This window comes from Muscardinus avellanarius, assembly GCF_963383645.1.
Source record: "Muscardinus avellanarius genome assembly, chromosome: 6".
Classification (NCBI taxonomy): domain Eukaryota; kingdom Metazoa; phylum Chordata; class Mammalia; order Rodentia; family Gliridae; genus Muscardinus; species Muscardinus avellanarius.
This window is the reverse complement of record NC_137791.1, coordinates 116,550,116-116,574,571: the sequence shown is the minus strand read 5'-3', so window position 1 is coordinate 116,574,571 and position 24,456 is coordinate 116,550,116. Positions and strand designations below refer to the sequence as shown.

Genomic DNA, 24,456 nt, shown 5'->3' with positions numbered 1-24,456 from the left:
TTTTGTTATGTCTATAAAAACCTGATGTTAGAATTAAATTATTTTCTTTAAAAACAGACACATAGACAAAGGAACCAAAAACACACTGGAAAAACAAGAGCCTCTTCAACATATTTTTTGGTATTTGTTGTTTAACCATATGCAATAAAATGGAAACAAACCCCTTTCTCACCCTGCACAAGATTCATTGAAGATGGATTAAAGACTTGGAAATCAGACCAGAAACCTTGTAGTTCCCAAAAGAGGGCATAGGTCCAACGCTTCAACATAGAGGTACAGGTAAAAACTTTCTCAAGCCGGGCATGACGGTGCATGTTTGTAATTACTTTGCTTAGGAGACTGAGACAGGAGGATCACACAGGTTCAAAGCCAGCCTCAGCTACTTAGTGAGGCTCTCAGCAACTTAGTGAGACCCTGTTTCCAAATAAAATATAGAATAGGTCTAGGAGTATAGCCAGGAGGTAGAAAGCCTCTGGGTTCCACTCCCAGTGTCCCCCCCAAAAAAAAATTCTCAATAAGATCTCAAGCACACAAGAAATTAAAAGAAGAATAAGTATATGGGATTGCACTAAACTGAAGAGCTTCTGTACAGAAAAAGCACTACCAAGAACATCAACAAAAAGCCAACAGAATGGGAGAAAAATGTTACCAACTATTCCTTTGATAGAGGACTAATATCAGAGAACTCATGAAATCCACTGCTAAGAAAACAAATAACCCAATTAAAAAATGGGCAAGTGAACTAAATAGACATTTCACAAAAGAAGAAATTCAAGTGATCAATAAATGCATAAAATGTTCAATATCATTAGCAGTTAGAGAGATGCAAATCAAAACTACCCTGATACTTCTCCTAACTCCAACTAGAATGACAATCATTCTAAACACAAATAACGACAAATGCTGTCGAGGATGTCGAGAAGTGGGAACTTTACTACATTGTTGGAAGAATTGCAAATATGTGCAACCACTTTGAAAAACAGCATTTTTTCCAAAGAAAATTGGAACAAATTTACCATATTCCAGCAATACCACTTCTGGGTATCTACCCAAAAGAATGGAAACCAAACTACCAAATTTTTACATGCATATCTATGTTCATAGTTGCACAAATCACAATTGCCCAACCATGAAACCAGTCAAGATGTTCACCAACAGATAAATGGATTATAAAAGTATGGGGTATTTAGACATGTAATTTTACTCAGCCATAAAGAAGAACAACATTATGTAATTTGCAAGGAGATGGGTGGAACTGGAGAACAGTATGCCAAGAAAGATTAGTCAGTCACAAAAAGTAAAAACTGGATACTCTAATATGGGAAGGCTAGGGAGACAACCAGCCACAGAAGAAACTCCGGATGAGAAAGCTTAAACCATAGATGAGCAAATAAGGCAACATAACTGAGAATAATGGGGGGGTAGATTTCTTACTGTACATGTTGTGCACTCACAAACATGACAATCAATCACTAAGCTGAACATGAGAAGGAGGGAGGGAGAGGGATAAATGAGAGATGTGTACATGTGTGCCTCTGCCATCTTGTAGTCCATGAAGATGTATGGCTACAATGTACCAACAAAAAGTAAAATAAAATAAAATTTCTAAAACAAACAATAGAAACCACATTAATAATTGATTCTTATTTTTCATTCATCCCCAACATACTACTCATGTTAATAACTTTGAATATATCTGGAGCTTAACAGATGCTATGGTTTAACTTCTCAGAAAGATTTAAGTAATTTTTTCCCCTAAAGTTCATCTGATGTACTTTTCATGTCATAGGCAATTCTTAATGATAGGATGTGGAAATGCCTGCTTGCACCAATTTATTTTCTCCAGTAACTTTCTATATTACCTGAATTTCTCTTCGTTAAACCTTTTTTGATCATAGCATTGCGCCTCTGGAAGTTTCTTTTAAAGTAAGGCTAATGTAAAAATCTTAATTCATTATTTAATGTTACATAATGTTGCATATCAAATTGAGAAACAGAATTAAGAGACACCCCCAAGGCAATAAAACTTAAAATAATTATTTTGTGAAAGACAAGAAGAAAGGTTGGATCAAGAAGGTGAAAACAGGGGAGGCAATATTTAGGAATGTGGGAAGATTCTACAATCATATTCTTAACACAGAACTAATATTTTTGGTTCTATATTTTATATCCTGATAAACTGTTATTACTCTGAGTACATACAACATTTGGCATATGTGGAAGGCATTCAGTAAATGTTATGGAAAATTAAAAAAACAAACAGATAAAGGTAGACTCAAGCACCCCAAATTCAAGGCCAGGAGGACATAACAGACTGTCCTACAATCACATATACTTCCAAATAAGTTTGACCCTCTGAAACCCCTGAATACTGCAGTTCATGTTTTGGGAGCCATAGTTTTTATTAGATTGGAACATTCCAAACCCACAGATTGACACCAGGGTCCTCCACTCCTAACACCCTTCCAAAAATTTGTTTGTGTCCTTTTTCTTCTCCATTTCCAAAAACTGTTCCATGAATATTCTTTATGTTGTCCAGTCCTTTCCTTATTGGTACTTTATCAATACAAATTACTTTGCCAATATAATATTTTTAAATAACTGATGCACAATCGGTCGTGGTGGCATACGCTTGTAATCCTAGCATTCAGGAGGCTGAGACCCAGTGTATCACGGTTTGCAGACAGCCTCAGCTACTTAGTGAGGCCCTCTGCAACTTACAGAGACCCTTTTTCAAAATAAAGAATAAAAAATAGGGCAGGGGTGTAGCTCGGGAGGTTGAATGCCTCAGGGTTCCATCCATAGACCCAGACGCAAAAAAAGCAATAACTGATGCCCCTCTTCCAGTGTATTATTTTTTGCCATTAAAATTTAAAGCCACATGTGGTGGCACAAGCTTATAATCTCAGCCTAAAAGAGGCTGAGCCAGGAGGATCACGGTTCACAGTCAGCCTCAGGTATTTAGTGAGGCCCTTTGCCACTCAGTGAAAGCCTGTTTCAAAATTAAAAAGACTAAAAAAATAAGGCTGGGGTTGTAGCTTGGAGGTACAATGCCCCTGGGTTCCATCCTCAGTACCAAAAAAAAAAAAAAAATGAGAAGTGTGCACAATTCTTTCATAGTATGTTCAACATTAGTTTCAAATTGCTTTTAAAATGTTGCAAGACCCAGAAGTGGCAGCACAAACCTGTAATCACAGTACTTGAGAGACTGAGTCAAGAGGATTATAAGTTTGAGGCCAGCTTCAGCAATTTAAGGTGGCCCTCAGCAACTTAGTAAGACCCTGTTTCAAAATAAAAACTTAAGTAGGAGTGGGGGTATAGCCCAGAGGACTAAATCCCATTGGTTTGATCCCTGGTACAACATAAAATAAATAATGTATTGTAAGGCACTAATAAATTATACTTTTTGGACTTCTGAAAAACAAGGCATTATTAATTAAACATTATGATGATTTTCTTACACTTTGAAAGAATGCTTTATTTAGCAATCAAAATCTTCCCTTTGTGAGCTTTTAGTTTATTTTTGGATCTTTTAAGAAAATGTAAGAAAAAATGAGAGAAAGAAGATTATTGCAAATACATGGATTTACAATGTATGCATATTTTTTAATGATTATCACCGTAATTTAACAATGATGTAGAGAAGACAAATAGGGAAGGACCTGACGACTCAGGACTGATAGCAGAATTCAGAATTGAGTGAAAATTATATATAAGCCTGAATATATATTGTGGTACTGGGGATAGAACCCAGGGGCATTCTACCTCTGAGCTACATCTCCGGCCTTATATTTTATTCTTTATTTTTAAAACACAGTCTCTCTGAGTTGCAAAGGGTCTCACTAAGTATCTGAAGCTGATCCTTGAACTGCAGTCACTAAATATCTGCGATCACTAAGTAGCTCTTTAAGTAGCTGATCCGCGAACTGTGATCCTCCTGTCTCAGTCTCCCAAATGCTGGGATTACAAGCATGCATCACCACACTGGGTAGCCTCTGATACTTTAAAATTTAATTTTTCTTTGCCATATGTGATGTTTTCAGGACGTGAGATGGCATTGCCCCTCTCAAGCTTATGAAAGAAAAGGATACTTTTCAGATAATTCAAACAAAGGCATGTACATTCTCTGTTTTCTGGCCGTCAGTTTTGCTTTCATTAACATGAGTGTCTGCTTTGGATGTGTTCCTGACAGTAGTGTTTTGTGTGGGGAAATCCATCAGCAGATGTTATCAAATAAAATTTACTCAATTTCTAAAGAAAGAAAATATGTCACCCAAAATGATTCAAATATTAACAATTATGGGTTACTATACCTTGAACATTGATGGATAAAATAAAGTTTGCTATTAATTTGATCAGAAAAAAAGTATGATTAGCATTTCTTAGCTTTTCAAAGGGAGGTTTTGACTATGTTAATGTGTGGTTACACTAAAAATGGAAATTCCCATCACTTTCTCCTGCAGTAAACTACTTTCTGCTACTTGGACAAAACACTTAGAGTAATTGAATATAATTTTTTTTAGGGAATGCTCTACACTTAGGGTTCCAAATATTTTTGAGTTTATCCTAACCTTGATTTTTAATCTAGAGTGGAAAGGGATTATCCACCTGTGTGTGAAAGTGACTACATTAGATTTTAAAACTCTCAAAAATGGATTGTTATTATAAAGTTTATTATATAATACGTTTTGTTTTCTTAACTAAAGTGTTTATCTTATGTAAAATCAGACTGAGATTTGAAATCTCTTTTGTTCTGTTAAAGAGAAAAACTTTCTCCTTACAGAGGAAAATGATACTATATAATTTCTGAAATAAAATTGTATTTAATAGAATTTGCTTATTTCATAGCAGCAATAGCTGAATAATTTTGACTGCAAGTCCACTGTGAATCCAAAGCAAACATTTCCAAGCTTTGACTTGTAAAATCCTTTTAGTAATACAGGGTTTCAACCCACATTTTCTTTAAGGATCCAAAGCATTGACTCTCTTGGGAACTATAAAACTCTCAGCTTGAGCATTTGGTTAAAGCATTTCTGTGAACATAATGATGACTCAGAGCCATATTTGTTCTTGAGTAGTTTTTAATTTGGCTAATAAATCCAAATGGTCCATATCATGGCCCATATATAGGTTACATGTATAAAAACTATGGCAAAGTAATGAAAACTTACACACACACACACACACACACACACACACACACACACACACAATCTTATAGGAAAAACAATAGGAATTGGCAAAAAAATGATGACACATTTTGGAGGAGCCTGAGTTTGAGCTGAATTTAGAGATGGAGAGAGTGGTTCGTAATGGAAGACAGAAAAAGAAGAAATTCCTTACCAAGCAGCTGGATGAACAAATAAATGGAAGGAGGAACTTAATGTCATTTAAATCCTAGATGAAATAGGTCAACAAATGTGTACTTATAATATATACCAAAAAAAAAAAAAATAGGCGGAGACAGGATGATCGCGCAGGTTCAAAGCCAGCCGCGCTGGTTTAAGAGACGCTGTTTCCAAATAAAAGGTATAAAAAAATAGGTCTCGGAGTATACCCCGGAGGTAAAAGGGCTTCCAGGAACCCCAGTACCACCCAAAAAATAATATATACAAAAAATAATACTACAAGACCACAGTTCAAAATGGCAAAAAATACTGTTTATTATTTGAGAACAACTTACATCTATTTATGTGCTTCATGTATTAAAAAAGTCATATTTAATTGATAATTTTTGTGTCTCATCATGGAAGAAAACATTACTGGATATCAGATTTAATTTATGCATTAACAAATCTTCATGCGGCTTATATATTTTAATGTATTAAAGCATGAAGCAGCTTGTCCGTAGTACTTCAGCTCGGCTATTATTGCCCAAGTGTCTGTTTTTTATTTGTTAGACTAAAGAACTATGAGATATAGTTTTGTTCATTGGCTTTTGATTTGATTGCCAATGACTTATAGTTACTCTTTTCTGCAGATATTTCCCCTCAACAAAACAAGAAAATTGCTAGCCAATTGCCAGTGATAGGAGGACATAGGAATGAAACCCTCAGCCCTTTGTGTCTGGCTGAGACAAAATTCTTTATGCAACTCAGGTTTCAAGCTGTCGTGGTACCAAACTAAAGCTGGACTCCAGCAGAAACGATATCCTGAATTAGCTGAGTCTCACCTGTCCCCATTCCCTCATTTTTATCTACTGGGGACATTTCCCCTGTAAATCTCTCTGAGAGGGAGCTCTACTCAAATTTTTGCTTCTAAGAAACCCTGACAAAGCTGGTTTTCTATTACAAGGTAAACTGCTAAAGAGACTTTTGGTTACACTTAAAGATCTTAGAGAAACCAACTAAGAAAGAAAATGCCAACTGTAGTACAAATAGTGACTCATTTTCAAAATTAACAAATTCCTCTCATTTAATTGGTCACAACTTCTTATGACCTCATTTGAATAGCGAAAGACTTCTTGTCATTTTCCTTTTTAGTTTTTCTCATAGCCCATTTGATATTATTTTAGCTCAAAGTTGGCTAGGTGTAGGGGGAGAGGGCACCAAGTATAGTTTAAATGTATACCATTTATGTTCAATAAAAATTTTTTTAAAAAGTTGGCTAGGTGCACAAATAAAAGGGAATAAGCAAATATTTTTCCCCAGATGAGAAGTAGGAATATTTTCAAATGTCTTGATCTCTTCCAACCTAGAAAGCCCTTAAAGTTAAGGTATTGCATTTTTCCTATAACTTTTGGTAAATTGAACTTATTCTGCAGAGCTATTGAATGTGTAAATGATATTCCCTTCTCTGATGGTGTTTTGAGGAATATCATAAAAATTGAATTCTAAACTATCATTTTGAAGTGAAGGTGAGGAATTTCTTCTCAGAGAAGTCTCAGTTTTATTGCATTACCCATGTCTGTGATATAGTTACAATTTAGACTTCAAGCACTTTTATTCTAGGCTAAATTGACCCTTCTTCCTAGTCATCATCTTAATGATCCTCTGTTAAAAAAAAAAAAAAAAGCATAAAATTTTGCTTAATCTAAAAACTGACCTAAAAAGTTAATGATATTATTTGACTCAGACCCTGGGGTTTTAAACTATACATACACTAAACTTGACCATGTGTTGAGTTCCTTCTTTTTGAAATGAACAGTGTTATTTTTAAGGTAATATGAAATGTAGGTCAATTATGTATATATTATATATGTGTATGTCTGTGTGTGTATGTATATATATATATTATATATATATATATGTATATATATATATATATATATATAATCTTTTTATATATATATTAGATACTTTTTTGGTGGTGCTGGGGTTCCTGGAAGCCCTTCTACCTCTGGGCTATCCTCCCAGACCTATTTTATGCTTTTATATTTTTGGAAATAGGGTCTCTTAAGCCAGCATATCTGGCTTCCAACCAGCATGATCCTCCTGTCTCCGCCTCCCAAATGCTGGGATTACAAGCATGTGCCACCACGCCCGGATATATTAGATCCTTTTTATTATTTTTTCTCATCATCAATCTCATTCAGGATTTAGAGTTTGAGGGAGTTTAATAATATAATCAATAAGTCTTTTTAGACACTTGTTTCCATCCCAGGAGAGTCAAGAGGCATTGGATGAAGCTCAGAATATTCACATGTAACACATACCTCAAGTGAATATTTATGATTTTGACCTTCCAATCATGGTCAAGGCAATTAATTTTTTATATATTAATTGAGTGAAAGTTTTGATGACCTGTTATTCCTAATATTCCCATTATTTCTTAAAGCAAATAATTTTCATTACCCTATATCACAGCTTCACACTTGATTATGTTTACTTAATAATATAGTAGAATACAGGCCACAAATCCAATTCCTAAGACTATTGAAGGCCACCTTACTCAAAGGTATAAGTTCCTTCTATGATTTACAAAGTTTCTTTCTCTCAGTCAACTTCAACCTCCTATATGAGGAAGATGGGAGTGAGAAGGGACCCGGGAAAAAGCCCACCAGTGCTCCTACTTTCATGAATACTCCTACTTTCATGAATTAAATAAGATTTATTTTTATTTGGAAGTGGAAATGTAATCACACATAAATTTTCTCCACATGGTTCCAGGTTTGTTTTTTCCCCCATTTTGGTCAGGAGCTATTTGGCTGCCACACAATTAGTTCATTCTTAAATTCAACCTCCCAAAATTTGATTCTCACTTTCCTATCTGTTTACCACAGGCTCACTACGTTTTTTTATTGGCAAAGAAATTCAGGATTAAATCAGAATAAATGCACAATGATCCACTAAATCAATAATCAATGCAAATAATTTAATAAAAAAAAAGACTTTTATTCTGAGACTATAAATATACTAAGAAACAACTAGCCGGGGTTCTATTATCACTAAGATCCTAAACATTTAGGATTGTCTTGTACAATATTTGAATAAAAATGAAAGAAAATTGCCCAGGCAAAAATATATGCTATACACATAACTGAATGTAAAAGAGACAGGAGGCTTCTCACCAGGTTAGGAAAGAAGACAAATTTATTTTAAGAAAATAATCAGAGAAATTTTGCAAAGAGAAATGTTTTAGATTTATATATGGCTAAACAGAAAACCCTTAATTAGTTCTACCTCTAAAATCTGAAGAGAACCAAATTGTCTGAATTAAAAGCCTAATAAGTATGTGTATGTGGGGTTGAAGATAAAATATATAAAGAAAATAAAGGAGAAGCAGAAAAAGGAGAAAGGAAGAAATCAAGAAATCGGAAAAATTAAACAGAAAAGAAAGAAGGGGGAAGTGAAGGGGTTATTTATATACACATATAAATATATAGTGCAACATTAGGTACAACTTTGAAAACTGACAGATTTTTAAATATATTTTTCTAGTAATTTTGAAGTTATTTGAATATGAATATCTGTCATTCAAATGTTCCAAAGCTTTTGACCAAAGTAACTAAAATTTACAATAAAATAAAATAAGACATCACATTCTTCCAGAATCTTATCACAGATTCATTGGCATAAAGCTTCTTCAAAATGAAATGCTAGCCGGGTGTGGTGGCGCACGCTTGTAATCCCCGCGCTTGGGAGGCTGAGACAGGAGGATCTCACGGGTTCGAAGCCAGCCTCAGCTACTTAGTGAGGCTCTCAGCAACTTAGTGAGACCCTGTTTCCAAATAAAATATAAAAAAAGGTCTGGGAGTATAGCCTGGAGGTAGAAATCCTCTGGGTTCCACCCCCAGTACCACCAATAAATAAATAAATAAATAAATAAATAAATAAATAAATAAACAAAATGAAATGCTAGTGAAGGACACAGCACTTGCACACACTAGGAAACACCAAAGTACATTTTTCTGGATGTGCATTCAAAGGGAGGGCTGAGGGAAGGAAGCAAAGAAGCAGAGTGGAACAGGAGCTCGCACTTCTAGAACACTTTCCTCGTAGTCTCTCACGCAGGAGAGTCACCTAGGAAGTTTATGCAATACCATATGTCATTATTCGATCCCCAGAGAATGCGATTAAATAGATGTGAAACTGAGATGTGAGACTTGAATTTTTAATAAGCACCTCCAGTGACTTTGGTGCAGGTGCTACAGGAAGCATGTTTTGAGGAGTCCAGAAATACGAGTGTTCTCATCATGGTGATAGACACAGTAACAGGCTACTGAGAAAGACCATGAGGTGTTTAACACAAAAGATGAAATAGGACAGGCAGCATCTGGTAGTGATGATTCAGTAATGCCTTACCTAAAAAATTTTTAGTGTTTAAAATTTCTGCCAATGTTTTTAATGACTCTGCCACATTCAGCATTTCAAAGTTACAATTAAATAGGGTAACAGTTTGCTTAAAATGGAAAAGTCGTGGATTAAAAAGAAGGTAGGATGGCTTTTTATTCCGTTTTAACATCCCAAAGATAAAAACAAAAGTGAATGGCGGAAATTAAAAATTGGGGTGAGACAGTTTGAAACTCTGATATACTCTGTAAAGGGTGCAGATGCATAATTTAAGCTTATTAAAGTAGTTCTACTTTTAAAATGTCATCTTGAAGAACATTTTTAATCAATAGTTTATTAAAACAATATTCCACTTGATATACTTTATTTCTGGAATTTTAAATTTTAATGTGACACATATTAATCTGTAGTGTAGTACCAATTATAATGAAACACTCCACATGAGGTATTTTCTTACTTTATTACATTCTATTTCACCAAGATAAGTTCTTATATCTTTGAATGTTTAAAGTTCCATAAGTATAAAATAAATGCTGCTTAGAAATTCATATAAAGCACAGCATATCTTGCCATTTATAGCCCAGTTTTACAGTGATGTCTACGATGACATCAATGTTTAGTGCAATACATGTTTCTGTAGATTGTAATTGTCCCACTAAGAGGCCTCCAGAGGATTTGGAAGTTGTTAGGAAGTAAATTAGTTTTAAGTTTTAGATGCCTTCTTAAGGTGGGAGAAAGATACACACACAAACACACACACACACACACACAAAAAAAAAAACAAACCCAGCCTGTATACGTAATTATTGGGACTTTAGTAAGTCACAGTTTTTTCCCCAAAGGGTAACTTAAGCCAATAATTAAAACAACACAAAATGTTTCTTTTTATTGGGTGACAAAGACACTTGGGAATATATGAAAACTGTGTTGTGTACTTAAGAAAGACAAGATATGTGCGGTTCTATGATATGGGCTGGTGTGTGTTGGTATCAAAAAGGGAAAAAATAATGTAATATTTAGGAAGCAGAAGGCATAAGATTTGTTGTTATTCTTATGTTTGCCTTTTATTCTTAGATTCTTGCTGTTTTTTTTTGTTAATACTAGTATTTTTAAATAATAGGCACTTGAATTTTAATAGCATATTTTTATTTGCGAATCACTCTCATTTGGTTCCCTTTTTTGAATTAAATCTCCTCATAGGTCTTCTCCATAGGATTTGCATACACACTCTGCTTTGCCAGTAATTTAGCATGTACTTATTTTCCAGATATCAACTAAAAATACCTTTCTCCAAGACTTCTATCCACTACCTACTAGATTCTTAGAATTAACTTCTATAGCACTATGCTCATATTTTTTCCCAATACTAACATGTTTACCATTTGTCTTCTCCACAAGACTTTTAGTGTCTTGATGACAGTCTGAAGTAAGTTGTTTGATGATATATATATATATATATATAAATATATATATTTATATATATATATATATATAAATCAGTTTGATTGCATTTTAATTTAACTGTATACAACTCTGTGAGATATATTTTACTATTGATCATAGAGCCTAATCCATTTGCCTATATTCACTCAACCAGTAGATACTTGAAGAAGTATCTAATAGTAAACTTGGAAGTCCTAAATAAAATTTTCTTTACTGTTGCAAAGAGATTGGACAATTGACTAGGTGCCAAAGAATATGTTCCTCAATATCTTATCAGATATTACTTACGCATATGTTGATATGTCTATCTCTAGAGTTCCAGGGCCAGGATCTTTTATTCTATTCATTTGAGGGTGGATTTAGTATTATTATCTTATGTTTTCTCTATAGAAACTAGTTTGTTTGCCTTTAAGTTTTATGGAGTTAATTGGCATGGTGAAGCACATGTATTAATACCAATGATTGGTAACTGGGAGGCTGAGTCAGGAAGGTTGAAAGTTGAAGGCCAGTGTACAGTTTCATAGATAGACTCTTTAAAAATTTTTTTTTAAATTTAAAAAAACTAGCTTACATTTCTGGGTAGGTTCCAGAGTGGCAGAACTCGGGAGTCGTACTGCATCCAGCCTGGCCTATCATAGTTTGCCTCCCACAAATAACATTATACAAAACTGTATTTACAGGAAAACCAGTTAAAAATTAATGGTGTATGCAAAAGTAGTCAAGAACGTCAGAAATACTATTGCAGAACAAGTTGAGGAAGAATCATGTTCCATACTGGGGCCTGGGTAATGTGCTGGGTACCGGGCAGGGAGAAATGAGCAAATCTTTTTTTATTTTTTTATTTTTTTTGGTGGTACTGGGGGTGGAACCCAGAGTCTTTCTGCCTCCAGGCTATATTTCCAGACCTATTTTACATTTTATTTTATTTTATTTCTAGCAGAAATCTATTTATTTATTTATATATTTTATTGGTGCATTGTAATCATATATCACATTGGAATACAAGACTTGAGAGGATATACAAGCACACATCATCCAATTAGCCCTCATCCAGCCCCCATCCCATTCCCTCCCCCTCCCTCGATCCCATGCTTGTTTGTGATTAACTTTGATACATTTGTTTATGTACCTCCTGCGTTTTAAAGAGGCTCCATCCTCCCCTATTCCATACCCTCTGATTGGTCACCTTAGTTGCTTCATTATAGGGCCCTTTCTATAGCTTGACTTCTTCCTGTTGTCCCTTTCCTCCTAGTTTTTGCTGATTAGGGGAAGCATCTGATTTTTATTTTCTGTGATATTTCTCTGTGCATACCACGTTGCAAGTACCAATCCTACTCTTGATGGCCCCAGTAGTGGCCTGGCTACCCAGTGGACTAATCCAGACCTCGCTGGCTCAAGCAGCGGCCTTGCCTCATGGGAGGCCCCAATTCTGGTCTCGCTGGCCCCGACACCAGCCTAACCACTCAGCTGGCTCCGATCTCAGCCTCGGAGGCCCTGTAGCAGCCTTGCCTTATGGCAGGCTCCGATACCAGCCATTGGCCCTGGCACCGGCCTAACCCCTCGGCAGGCTCTGATCCCGGCCTCGCTGGCCCCAGCACTGGCCTAACCCCTCGGCAGGCTCCGATCCTGGCCTCGGAGGCCCCAGCACAGGCCTAGCCTCATGGCAGGCTCTGATCCCGGCCTTGTTGCCCCTGGCACCGGCCTAACCTCTCAACAGGCTCTGATCCCGTCCTCGGAGGCCCAGCAATGGCCTTGCCTCATGGCAGGCTCCAATGACAGCCTCGCTGGCCCCACTTCTGGTCTAACCCCTCAGCAGGCTCCGATCTGGCCTCGGAGGCCTCATTAGTGGCCTTGACTCACTAAAGGCTCCGATGCCGGCTGCTGGCCCCAGCACCGACCTAACCCTTCGGCAGGCTTTGATCCCGGCCTCGGAGGCCCCAGCGCCAGACTTGCCCCATGGCAGGCTCCGATGCTGGCCGCTGGCCCTGGCATCGGCCTAAAGCCTTGGCAGGCTCCGATCCCAGCCTAGGAGGCCCCAGTAGCAGCCTTGCCTCAAGGCAGGCTTTGATGCCGGCCATTGGCCCCAACACTGGCCTAACCCCTTGGCAGGCTCTTATCCTGACCTCGGATGCCCCAGCACCGGCCTTGCCTCATGTCAGTCTCCGATGCCAGCCTCACTGGCCCCAGCACCGGCCTAACCCCTTGGCAGGCTCCGATCTCGGCTTCGGAGGCCCCAGCACTGGCCTTGACTCACGGCAGGCTCCAATCTCGACCTCGCTGGCCCCAGCACCGACCTAACACCTTGGCAGGTTTGATCCTGGCCTCAAAGGCCTCAGTAGTGGCCTTGCCTTATGGAAGGCACCAATGCTGGCCGCTGGCCCCGGCACCGGCCTAACCCATTGGCAGGCTCCGATCCCAGCCTCGGAGGCCCCAGCACCAGTCTTGCCTCACAACAGGCTCCGATGCTGGCCACTGGCCCCGGTAATGGCCTAACCCCTTGAAGGCTCCGATCCTGGCCTCGGAGGCCTCAGTAGCGGCTTTGCCTCACGGAAGGCTCCGATGCCAGCCGCTGGCCCCGACACTGGCCTAACCCCTCGGCAGGCTCTTATCCCAGCCTCGGAGGCCCCAGAATCAGCCTAACCCCTCAGCCGGCTCTGATCCCGGCCTTGGAGGCCCCAGCACCGGCCTTGCCTCACAGCAGGCTCCGATCCTGGCCACGCTGGCCCTAACACTGGCCTAACCCCTCAGCAGGCTCCGATCCCGGACTCGGAGGCCCCAGCACCCGCCTTGCCTCATGGCAGGCTCTGATGCTGGCCTCGCTGGCCCCAGCACCAGCCTAACCCCTTGGCAGGCTCCGATCCTGGCCTCAGAGGCCTCAGTAGAGGCCTTGCCTCATGGCATGCTCCGACACCGGCCACTGGCCCCGGCACTGGCCTAACCCCTCGGCAGGCTCTTATCCCAGCCTCAGAGGCCCAGCACTGGCCTTGTCACATGGAAGGCTCTGATGCTTGCCGGTGGCCCGGCACCAGCCTAACCCCTCGGCAGGCTCCAATCTCAGCCTTGGAGGCCCCAGCACTGGCCTTGCTCATGGCAGGCTCTGATGTCGGCCATTGACCCTGGCACCGGCCTAACCCCTCGGCAGGCTCCAGTTGCTGCCTCAAAGTCACCAGCACCATCCTTGCCTCATGGCAGGCTCCGATCTCGGCCTCACTGGCCCCAGCATCGGCCTAACCCCTCAGCAGACTCCTATCTCGGCCTCGGAGGCCCCAATAGTGCCCTTTCCTCACGGCAGGCTCCAATGTTGGCCATTGGCCCCAGCACCGGCCTAATCCCTCGGCAGGCTCTGGTCACTGCCTTGAGGGCCCCAGCACCAGCCTTGCCTCACGGCAGGCTCCATTCCCGGCCTCATTGGCCCCAGCACCAGCCTTGCCTCACGGCAGGCTCCATTCCCGGCCTCATTGGCCCCAGCACCAGCCTAACCCCTCAGCAGGCTCTGATCCCAGCCTCGGAGGCTCCAGCACCGGCCTTGCCTCACAGCAGGCTCCAATCCCAGCTTTACTATGTCTGTCGCCGGCCTCACCCCTCAGCAGACTCCTATCCAAGCACCCTCTTTGCCCAACTAATTGTTCCATGTTCTCGAGGGTGCATGGTGGTTGCATTCTGCCTCTGGGGTTATTATTCCAAAGGTTCCAGTGTAATGCATCAGATCTCTGCCTCCCCTGAGTACTGGCCACTTCCATTGCCACTGCCTCCATCATTTCAAATCTTTCCCAAGCTCTTTTTCCACTCTTAATGTTGTCCTGGAATGTGGCAAGAACTAGGTGGTGGTGATGGTATGGGGGAAGAAAACACAGGAGCCTGTCAAGCCCACAGTCACAGCAGGGCTCAGAAGGCATAACAGGTTCGGATGTACTTGAGCTTCTTGGACACCTCAGGAGGGGTGCAGTCCAGTTCTTCAGACACTTTCTTTTGCTTGTTGGGCTCCATCAAATTGAACTGCTCACAGAGGTCTCCGTCAATCACATTCTTAACAAGGAAGTAATGGGAACGAAAGCTAAGGTGGTCCTGCCCACAGAGAGGTGGGTGTATTTTCCACATGTTGGAAGAAGTCATGGTCCTCATGGGATGTAAATGGGACAAGGATGCCAATCAGTCCTGACAAGGTGGTATAGACAAGCGATTCTGAGCCTCCAGGGATAAGTGTGGTCTTCTGTAACGACAGCACTATCTCCCCAACGTGGTAGTTCATGATCACCTCTGTCTTTTTTAAGGCTCTGTTGAGTAATCCCGGATCCCACAGGGCTTTGTTTCCGGCGGGATCTTCATCTACTTCATCGTTGGTGTTAGGTGGGAGCCTTACCACACAAATATTACCAAACTTGTCTTCCCCAGCCACAGTGTTATAGTCGAGGAGGCTAGCTGTAGTGACCCATTGGGGGTAGGTGTCAACAGCAAAGTTGATGAGCTGGTTCTCATTATGGTTGTAGCGAACCCAGATGAAACTTTCTTGGACATCAGACACAATTACCCTATGTTTGATTTTCAGCATCCCAGATATATAATTGGCAATATGCTTATTCTCACACTTACAGAGTAACTTCTTCTTCCCCAAGTCATAGACTCACAAAACCTTCCCTACACCAATCAGCACTCTCCCCTGAAATGGGGTAATAGCAGCAGGGACCTCTTTCACTGAAGTCTTGTGTAAGAACTCTAGTTTTCCCCATTGTTCACAAGTTTGTAAGTATAGACAAAGCCCCCAGCCACAGAGTGGGGGTTCAGTATCAGGTCCTTGGCCACGCCCACCAGCACATACCGATCTTCACCAGTGTTGGAGAACCTGCAGACAGCCACACTAAAAGCTGCCTCATTCTGTTCCAGCTGGACAAGGTCCAATGTGTTCTCCTGGATAGGACTCATCACACAGATCACAGATACCCACTGCCTGTTGCCAGCCTTGGGAGCTCCAAAAATGGATTCAGGGAGGTTTTCATTGAGGAATGTAGGTGCCATCTCTGCAGCCAGCTCGTGCTCATCCTCCCCTGCTGCTTCCACCATTTCCTCTGCCATCTGCTGCTTTCTCTGAGCTTTCGTGGGCTCCGTGTAGGCATTGTCGTCCGTCTCAATGATGATAAGGTTGTTACTCTCAGGGTGGATGACAAATTTCTTGGGTGTGTACTACAGTAGGAAGGCTACTTGATTGAAGACAGCACCACACTTTTCTAATGCCAAAATCCTCAAAGTGTTGGTGGAGATGGCCACAATGCCCTCAGGACACTGTTCAGAGGCAAAGCCAGATGAAAACTCCAGGGTCTCATAGGACAGGGGAGTGAGATGGAAGCAAGACTTGTATGAATATCTCAACCATGAGCGGCTCAACATGGCCAAAACGGCTTCCTGGCCTTGCATCCGGACTCAAAATAGCTTCACAGGACGGGTTCCCAGATACCTGGTGCAGGTGTCCGACAGGTCCCCAAGGACAGTATCTAGGACAGTTCTCAGCAGCACACCGTTCTGCAATCCAATGTTCAGGTACAGGAAGACAATAGATCCCCTCTCATCCAGCTCATCCTGCTTCTCAGTCCCACCCATTTCTACAATGCACAAAGACTCAGGCTGGCCTAGGAGAACCTGCCTGCTTAGAGGTTGCAAAGTCTGAAGGGTCCAGGGAGATGATTCTCACAGTGTTGTATACCAGTCCCACTGCCAGGAATTGAGATCGCTGTTCTCCAGGGGCCACATTGGCCAGACTCACTCACACCACATCTACTGACATTTCTTTCAACTCTGTATACTCATTCAGCTGTCCTCATGGGTCCATCTCAAAATAGACCAGCTCTCCTCTTGTCAGGGCATTCACCACTTGCTGCTGGTTCACTGCACACTTCACAATTGTTTTCTTTCCAGGGCTCTTCTACTCCTTCACTCTCTTGTCTGCTCGGATGTGCCGAATGCCATCTGGATACAGCTGAACCAAGGCATCATCTCCTAACAAGGAGCAGGACAATGTCGGAGTGGTGCCCAAAAACCCGGAGTCAATCACTTCTTCCAGTTTCTCCGATAGAGAGCACAAGGGTGGTGTTAACGAAAGACACCCTGATGTAGGCATTGAATTTATATTCAGTGTGCCAGCATACTGTCCAGACAGCATTGGGGTTACCGGGTAGCTCAGAAACTGCCTTTTCCAACACCTCAAGTCAATGCCTTAAGACTCCCAGTGATGACCAGGGGCCCCTACCACAGGTCACATACAGGTGTGGAGTGTCTTCATTGGCCAGATCAGCTATCTGGCAAAATAGAATGGGAGAAAGGCTGTCCAATTCATACACCAGCACAAGGTTTTTGAGTGGTCTTGGCTGAAAGAAGAATGTGTCTCCTTCCTCCAGAGGCATTGCAGATGAAAACTCAGGTTCTTCATCATTGTCTCCAAGGTGTGCAATGTTATATAAGTAATGGTTTCCAAATTCTGATGCCACAAAAAGGAAGCCTATTTTAAGGACACACATAGCAGCAGCAAAGGGCACAGTATTAAAATACTTCAGCCGGATCTCAGTTACCATATCTTCATCTGTCTCCAAAGTGATCCGATATCTCTCTGATCAGTTTGAGCCAAAAAGAACATTGACTTGGTCTTATGGGTGTCAGAGCAGACAAAAATGATTCCTCTTTCAGGGTCATCAAGATCATTCCACTTTCTGGGAATTGGCCATCGAATAACTGGTTGATCACCAAAGTTCTTGTAGGTGATGTAGTTTTCCGAGCAGATGAGAACTCCACTTGGATCATCTGATCCTCCTGGAACTGTAATAAGAAGTTGCTATGTTCCTCCAAAGGTTCACTGTATTTTCGGACCACATGATTTAAACCAAGGTCTAGCTCATAGAAGGTAAGAGTCTGCTGGGTATTAGCAGCTGCTTCCCCAGTCAGATCATTATCTGCTTCCTCACAATCCATTTCCAGACAAGCAAACATTGGATTTTCAAATCCCACATCTACTCCAACTACATGATATACTAAAATGTTCGCTTTGTGGGCCTCCAGAGGAGAGGAGATGCTTAGTTGGGCAGTAGCATCTCTGTTCAAGATAGACACCAACTTCTGTTTCTCAGTAGCACTTATTATAACAGCTTGCCCTTTGGGATCCACTGCTAAGAACTGTCCAGGAACAATTCGGCAGCATCCACTTTTACCAAAAGCTTCTTGGTGAATTTTCTCAAACATATTCTTGGATGGCTGGTATTCCAAGATAACAATGCGACCTGAGTCACCGCCAACTACAATTTAGTCTTTGGTGCCACCTGTCAGCCTAAAGGCCATTAGCGAACGGGTAACACCAAACACTTCCACGGTAAGGAGGGTATGTACTTACCCAGTGTTGGGGTTTGGGCAAAGTAGCTCCAAGATCTTTCCACGAGAAACAACAATTTCCTATTGTTTGGTTCCAGAAAAGTTACCATTAATGACAAAACTGATGCCAGTGGCTCGCTGCAAGGTCAGGTTGTACAGAAACATGATGGCAGCAAAACTAAGCAACTTACTGCCCCGCACCTTAGTTAAACCAAGATCAAGTCGAAGCAAGCCAGGGCCGGGGAAGTCGCGAGGCCACTTCTTTAGCCTGCAGAAGGATGGGTGGTATAGATATTTGACAGATGTTGAATGTCTTCAAGACCTAAGCCACCACCAATGCCCATCTGCCGGTGTCCTCCATTAGCTTCATAGATAGACTCTTGTTTCAAAATTGTAATATGCATAAAAACTGCTGATGGTGTAGCTCAAAGGTAGAAGCTCCCTGGGTTCAATACCCAGCACACACACACACACACACACACACACACACACACACACACACAGACACATACACACAATTGTTATAGAAATGCATGTTCTGAACAATATCAGCATTTTACACACACTATTCTTTATTTTTATGTTACTTTGAATCTCCATTTTTATTCATTTTCCTCCTCCTGCTCCCAAAGAAATTATTATAACATATTTAATGTTGGTCTGGTGACAAATGTGTAACTCAGTTTTTGATAACACATTTCTATATAAAATAAATTATTTTATAATATAGATCTCATATCCTGCTTACTTTTTCACTCTGAAAAATGCTTTAAAATATATCCATTTAGAGCTGTCAGTGTTTTTCCAACTGTTGCAGAGTTTCATATTAAAATTCTACCAAGTTTTATGTGTTTATTCCAGTGGTGAGAGAAGCAACTTGTTTCCAATTCCCCTCTATGGTCAATGACACTGCAATTAAAATATTAAACATTTGTCAAGGATATGCTCTCAGAAGCAGAACATTTAGACATGGAAATGCAGATGTGAAATTTGACTAGATAAGTAGCATCGAGATTCCTCTTGAGAACGTACTATTTTACAATTCTCACAGCAGAAGAACGACAATGCATGTTATCATTTGAAAAACAGAAAAATGGTAAACTGATCCAGAAACTCAAATAGCACGGAAAGATGTTGCAAAAGCCACATTAGACATAGTTGCTGAACTAGGTTTTGATTTTGCTTCCTGAGAGAAGCCTCTGTTCTATTAATCTCCACAAACTCTTGTTCCATTTTCTAGGATGTTTTTCTGAAAGATTTCATCTTCTGGGAGAATTATGGTTTCCATTATCCAGTTCAGAGACTATCGGTGTTTCTTGGCTTACAATAGATTTGTATCCAGATAAATCCAGCATAACTTGGAAATGCAGTTTATATACCTAACTCACTGAACATCACAACTGACCAAATCAGCACCATACATATTAGTTCTTTTTCACCCTCTCCATTGTATGGCTATCTGGTTTGTATGGCAGTGGCTTTCTACTGCTTTCTAACATCAGAAGAGAATTTTATAGCATACTGCTAGCTTGGAAAAAGATTTAAAAAATCTAAATTCAATCTACAGTGTCTAATATATTAATATATCCATATGTATAAATATATACATATGTGTATATACATATGTAATAATATATATATATATATATATATATTACATACCATTATAAAACTGAAAAAGTATTATTTGCATTTCTGTAATGAACGGTGATCTTAACATCTTTTTAAGTAGATAATAGCCAGTTTTACAACTTCATAGCAGAAATGTCCATTTAACTTCTTTGTGCATCTTTGAGTAGATTTATTTTTGGTTGTTGCTAATTTTTAGGAGCTTTTTATGTACTTTAGATATTTATTATTTTGTCAGATACATTATTTTCAAGTGACTTCTCCAACTTTGTGTTGTTGACTTTTTCTGATAGTGTCTTCATATTGTTTTTCATAACTGTACTAATTTACATTTCCCCCAATCCTGTACATGAGTTTCCTTTTCTCCACATTTTTGCCATTTTCATCTTTTGGGTTTTTTTTTGTTTTTGTTTTTGTTTTTTTGAGGGGGCGAGAGTGAGAGCCATTCTTATTGAGATGAGAAGATGTCTCACAGTGTTTTGATTTGCATTTCCCTGATGATTAATGATGTTAAGCATGTTTTGCAAAAGCCTGTTGGAATTTTCATATGTCTGTACGCTCTCTTTTTAGTAATATATAGTTGGGTCATTGTTCATTTTTTTAATATTTATTAGTTTATTGGTCTGTTGCTCAGCTAACTGGGCTCAGCTACGTGATTCTGTCAGGATTCTTGTGTAGTTTCAGGCAGATGGAGTCTGGCACAGGAGACATTTGAAGACTTCTTCACTCATGTGTCTGCTACATGTGCTGAAAATTGGAATAGCTTTTAGCTTTATGGTGTGGTATAGGGATTAAGCTCAGGGGCATTCTGCCTCTGAGCTACATACGTCCAACCCTATTTTACTTTTTATTTTGAAATAGGGGCTGGCTAAGTTGAGGCTTTCCTGGAAACTTTGATCTTCCTTTCTCAGCCTTACAAGCACTAGGGTTACAGGTAGGCACCGCCATGCCCAGATTCTTTGGGTTTCTTTTGCGTTTCCTTTTTCTATGACCAAATTGAACACCCTTGCAGTAAGGAGTTCTCTGTGTAGTAGGAACTCAGAGATACTTTTCCAATTATTCTGTGTGTGAACTCATGCCTTTGTGCATGCACCTATGTTTGAGTGTGTTACTGAAATTGAACCCAGAGGTGTTCTACCTTTGTGATAAACCCCAGCTCTTTTATTTTTATTATTATTATTATTATTATTATTATTATTATTATTATTATATTTTGCAGTACTGGGGATGGAACCCAGGGGCATTGTTCCTCTGAACTACACCCCTAGCCTTATTTTTTATTCTTTATTTTGAAACAGGGTCTCACTGAATTGCAAAGGGCCTCACTGAGGCCCTTGAAAGAAAGGCATATCTGTAGCTGAGGCTGCCTGAGAACCACAATCCTCCTGTCTCAGCCTCCCAAATGCTGGGATTACAAATATGTGCCACAACGCCTGGCTTATTTTTTCTTTTTAAATTTTAAAACATAGTCTCATTCAGTTGCTGAGGTTGGCCTTAAAACTGTGACCCTCCTGTCATAGCCTTCTAAATACTGCAAATACAGATGTGTGTCACCATGGCTGGTCCAGTTATTTAACATGTAAATTATTAAACATATTTTATAAATACTGAGGAATGTTTAATGGACACTACAACAGTTGTGCTTTCAAATTTATAAATCAATATATGATACAGATATCATTTTGGATATACTATTTTAGCTTGGTCGTCTATTGTTTGCATGATTAATGCTCATAATTGTCAGCTGATCTTAGTATAATTGGCAAGTAAGTATAAATTTCTGAGAATATTGCTTTATATAAATATCCTTAAATGAGTAGCCAGTATGTGATTATGTTTGTACTTTATTCAATAAAATAAAAAATAGTTCCCTTCACTTTTTATCATCTTAATATCATACTCATCTTTCATTTGTTTCAGAATGAAATTTCTTTTGGTTTAACATGAAAGTCACAGCATACATGCCTTTCTTTAATATGTCATGTTGTATCTTAATATATAATTAATATAAGATGAATGCACAACTTTAATAAGTGGATAAAGAGAAAGAAAGGTATATCTGTAACATAAAACATGCTACTTTAAAATATTAATTTTTAGTGTTTTTTTTTCAGGAATATAAGTATGTGTGTCTAGGTATATAGACTCATAAGTAGAAAATTTAATGTACCTTTAACCTATATATATATTTAGCATGTGAAAACTTATTCTGAGGAATGCATAGTACTCCATTGCACTATTGAATTTTTCTCATTTTGGAGAAATATATACAATTATTTTTCTGATATTATGCATGGAGCTTGGTCCCAGGGCTTTGTTGCCATAAATAATGCTACAATAAACATTCTTGTGCATAATTCATTATGAGCATCTCTGATTATTTCCTTAGGATATATGACTAAACATGGGAAAATTGGGTCAAATACTACGGGTATTTTAATGATCTGGATAAATGTTGCCAAGTTGCCCTCCAGAAAGTTTCCCTATCTTTGTATTCCCACAAGCTACATATTAGACTATTCATTTTCATTTCTTTAATTAGAAGTCATATTGAATATTTTAATGTATTCATTAACTGTTTGTAGGTTTAGAGGTTGTTTGCATGGTTAGAATTGCACTAGTTGGTAATTTGCTCAAAGCCCATTTTTCTTGCTTATTGACTTATTAAAAATTAATTTTATCTGGGCATTATGGCGCATGCTTGTAATCTCCACGCTTGGGATGCAGAGACAGGAGGATCGCGCAGGTTCGGAGCCAGCTTCGCTGGCTTCAGAGACCCTGTTTCCCAATAAAAAAAATATATGAAAAAATAGGTCTGGGAGTGGAGCCCGGATGTAGAAGGGTTTCCAGGAACCCAAGTAAAAAAAAAATTAATTTTCTGAGTGATATACCATATATAGAAAATTGTTTTACAATAACATTTGACTATTTTTTGCCTGCATTTTCAAAATAGGCATACTTTAAATGTCTATGTATTTAATTTTTTCAGTTCTTCTTTTTATGCCTTAAAACCATTTTCATTTCATAAGGACAATACCTACCTATATTAGCTTATTCATTCTTTGTTCTCAGTATTGGGGATAGAACCCAGGGGCATTCTACCTACTAATTATACCCTTGAGCCCTACTCTTTATTCTTTATTTTGAAACAGCCCCTAAGTTGCAAAGGGCTTCACAAAGTAGTGGAGACTGTCCTAGAACATAGAACCACAATCCTCCTGTCTCAGCCTCCCAAGTACTTGGATTATAGGCATGCACCACCATGTCAGGCTCTCTTGTTCATTCTTAATAAACTAAAATATTTTTTTCTTATTAAGCTAAACTAAAATATATTTTATTTAGTTAAAAATTTTCTGTAAAGTAGTTTGTGAGTTCTATTTATATTCCTCTTACAAATATACATTAATTTGATTGATGCGGTTTATTGAGACATTATAGATAGGATTTTGATAGAGATCCTTACCAGGAAATGGTATCTTCTCACATACTTATTGTGTTTGTGTCTGTCTGGAGGTGAATATAAAAGAAGAAAATTATTAATAAGTTTAAAAATATTGGGGCGTGTGAGCAAGGATCCTGTGTCTGTTGCCGGGAAAACTAAGTTGCTGCCAAACATTCTCACCAGTACACCAGGGTTTGGAAAAACTACACTAGGCAAAGAACTTGTATCAAGATCAAGAATGAAATATATTAATGTGGGTCAATTAGCTCAAGAAGTTTGATCACTCCAAGATGTTTTCTCCCAAGAGCATGCCAAAAAATTCACTGATGATGGCATAAATCAATTGCTCTTTTCAATTTTTTGTAACATATGACCATGTAGAAAAAAAATTTAAAAATGTTTAGTACTTACCAGTGGGTTTCATCCCCAAGAACATAAAATGATGCTGATTATTTAAGCAATGAAGACATTAAGCTGGATACACAATTTAGTGAACTGGATTTTTATGACATTGATGTTAAAAAGTATTTTGAAAGTCTAGTTTTTCAAGGAACACATTTGAAAAGTAGTTCCATACTGGTCATCTGTCACCTTATTGTTGTGCCATAGTCCATGAATTACCCAGAATTTACAATTGTTTTCACATATTAATGTTAATTTTTTTTTCCAAAAGCATCCACGCATTTATATACTAGGAGTAAACTCCTGATTATCTGGACATGCCAGGAAGGAGAAGTAAAACAAAATTTATTTAAACATTATCTTGTACTATATTTTCTTTTCTATTTTAGATACTGTGGTATTATAACTAAATTCCAACTGTTTTTAAATTTTGAGTTTATGTATTGTTCTTGAGTGATGTAA

The 24,456-nt window shown here is 39.2% G+C and overlaps 1 pseudogene across 1 annotated transcript; it reads right to left on the bottom strand.

The window, feature by feature from the left end:
• Positions 1–15,059: 15,059 nt before the first annotated feature.
• LOC308264581 (splicing factor 3B subunit 3-like) lies at positions 15,060–18,686 on the bottom strand (annotated as a pseudogene). The gene has a single exon. The product of its transcript is annotated as a splicing factor 3B subunit 3-like (transcript).
• Positions 18,687–24,456: the final 5,770 nt, after the last annotated feature.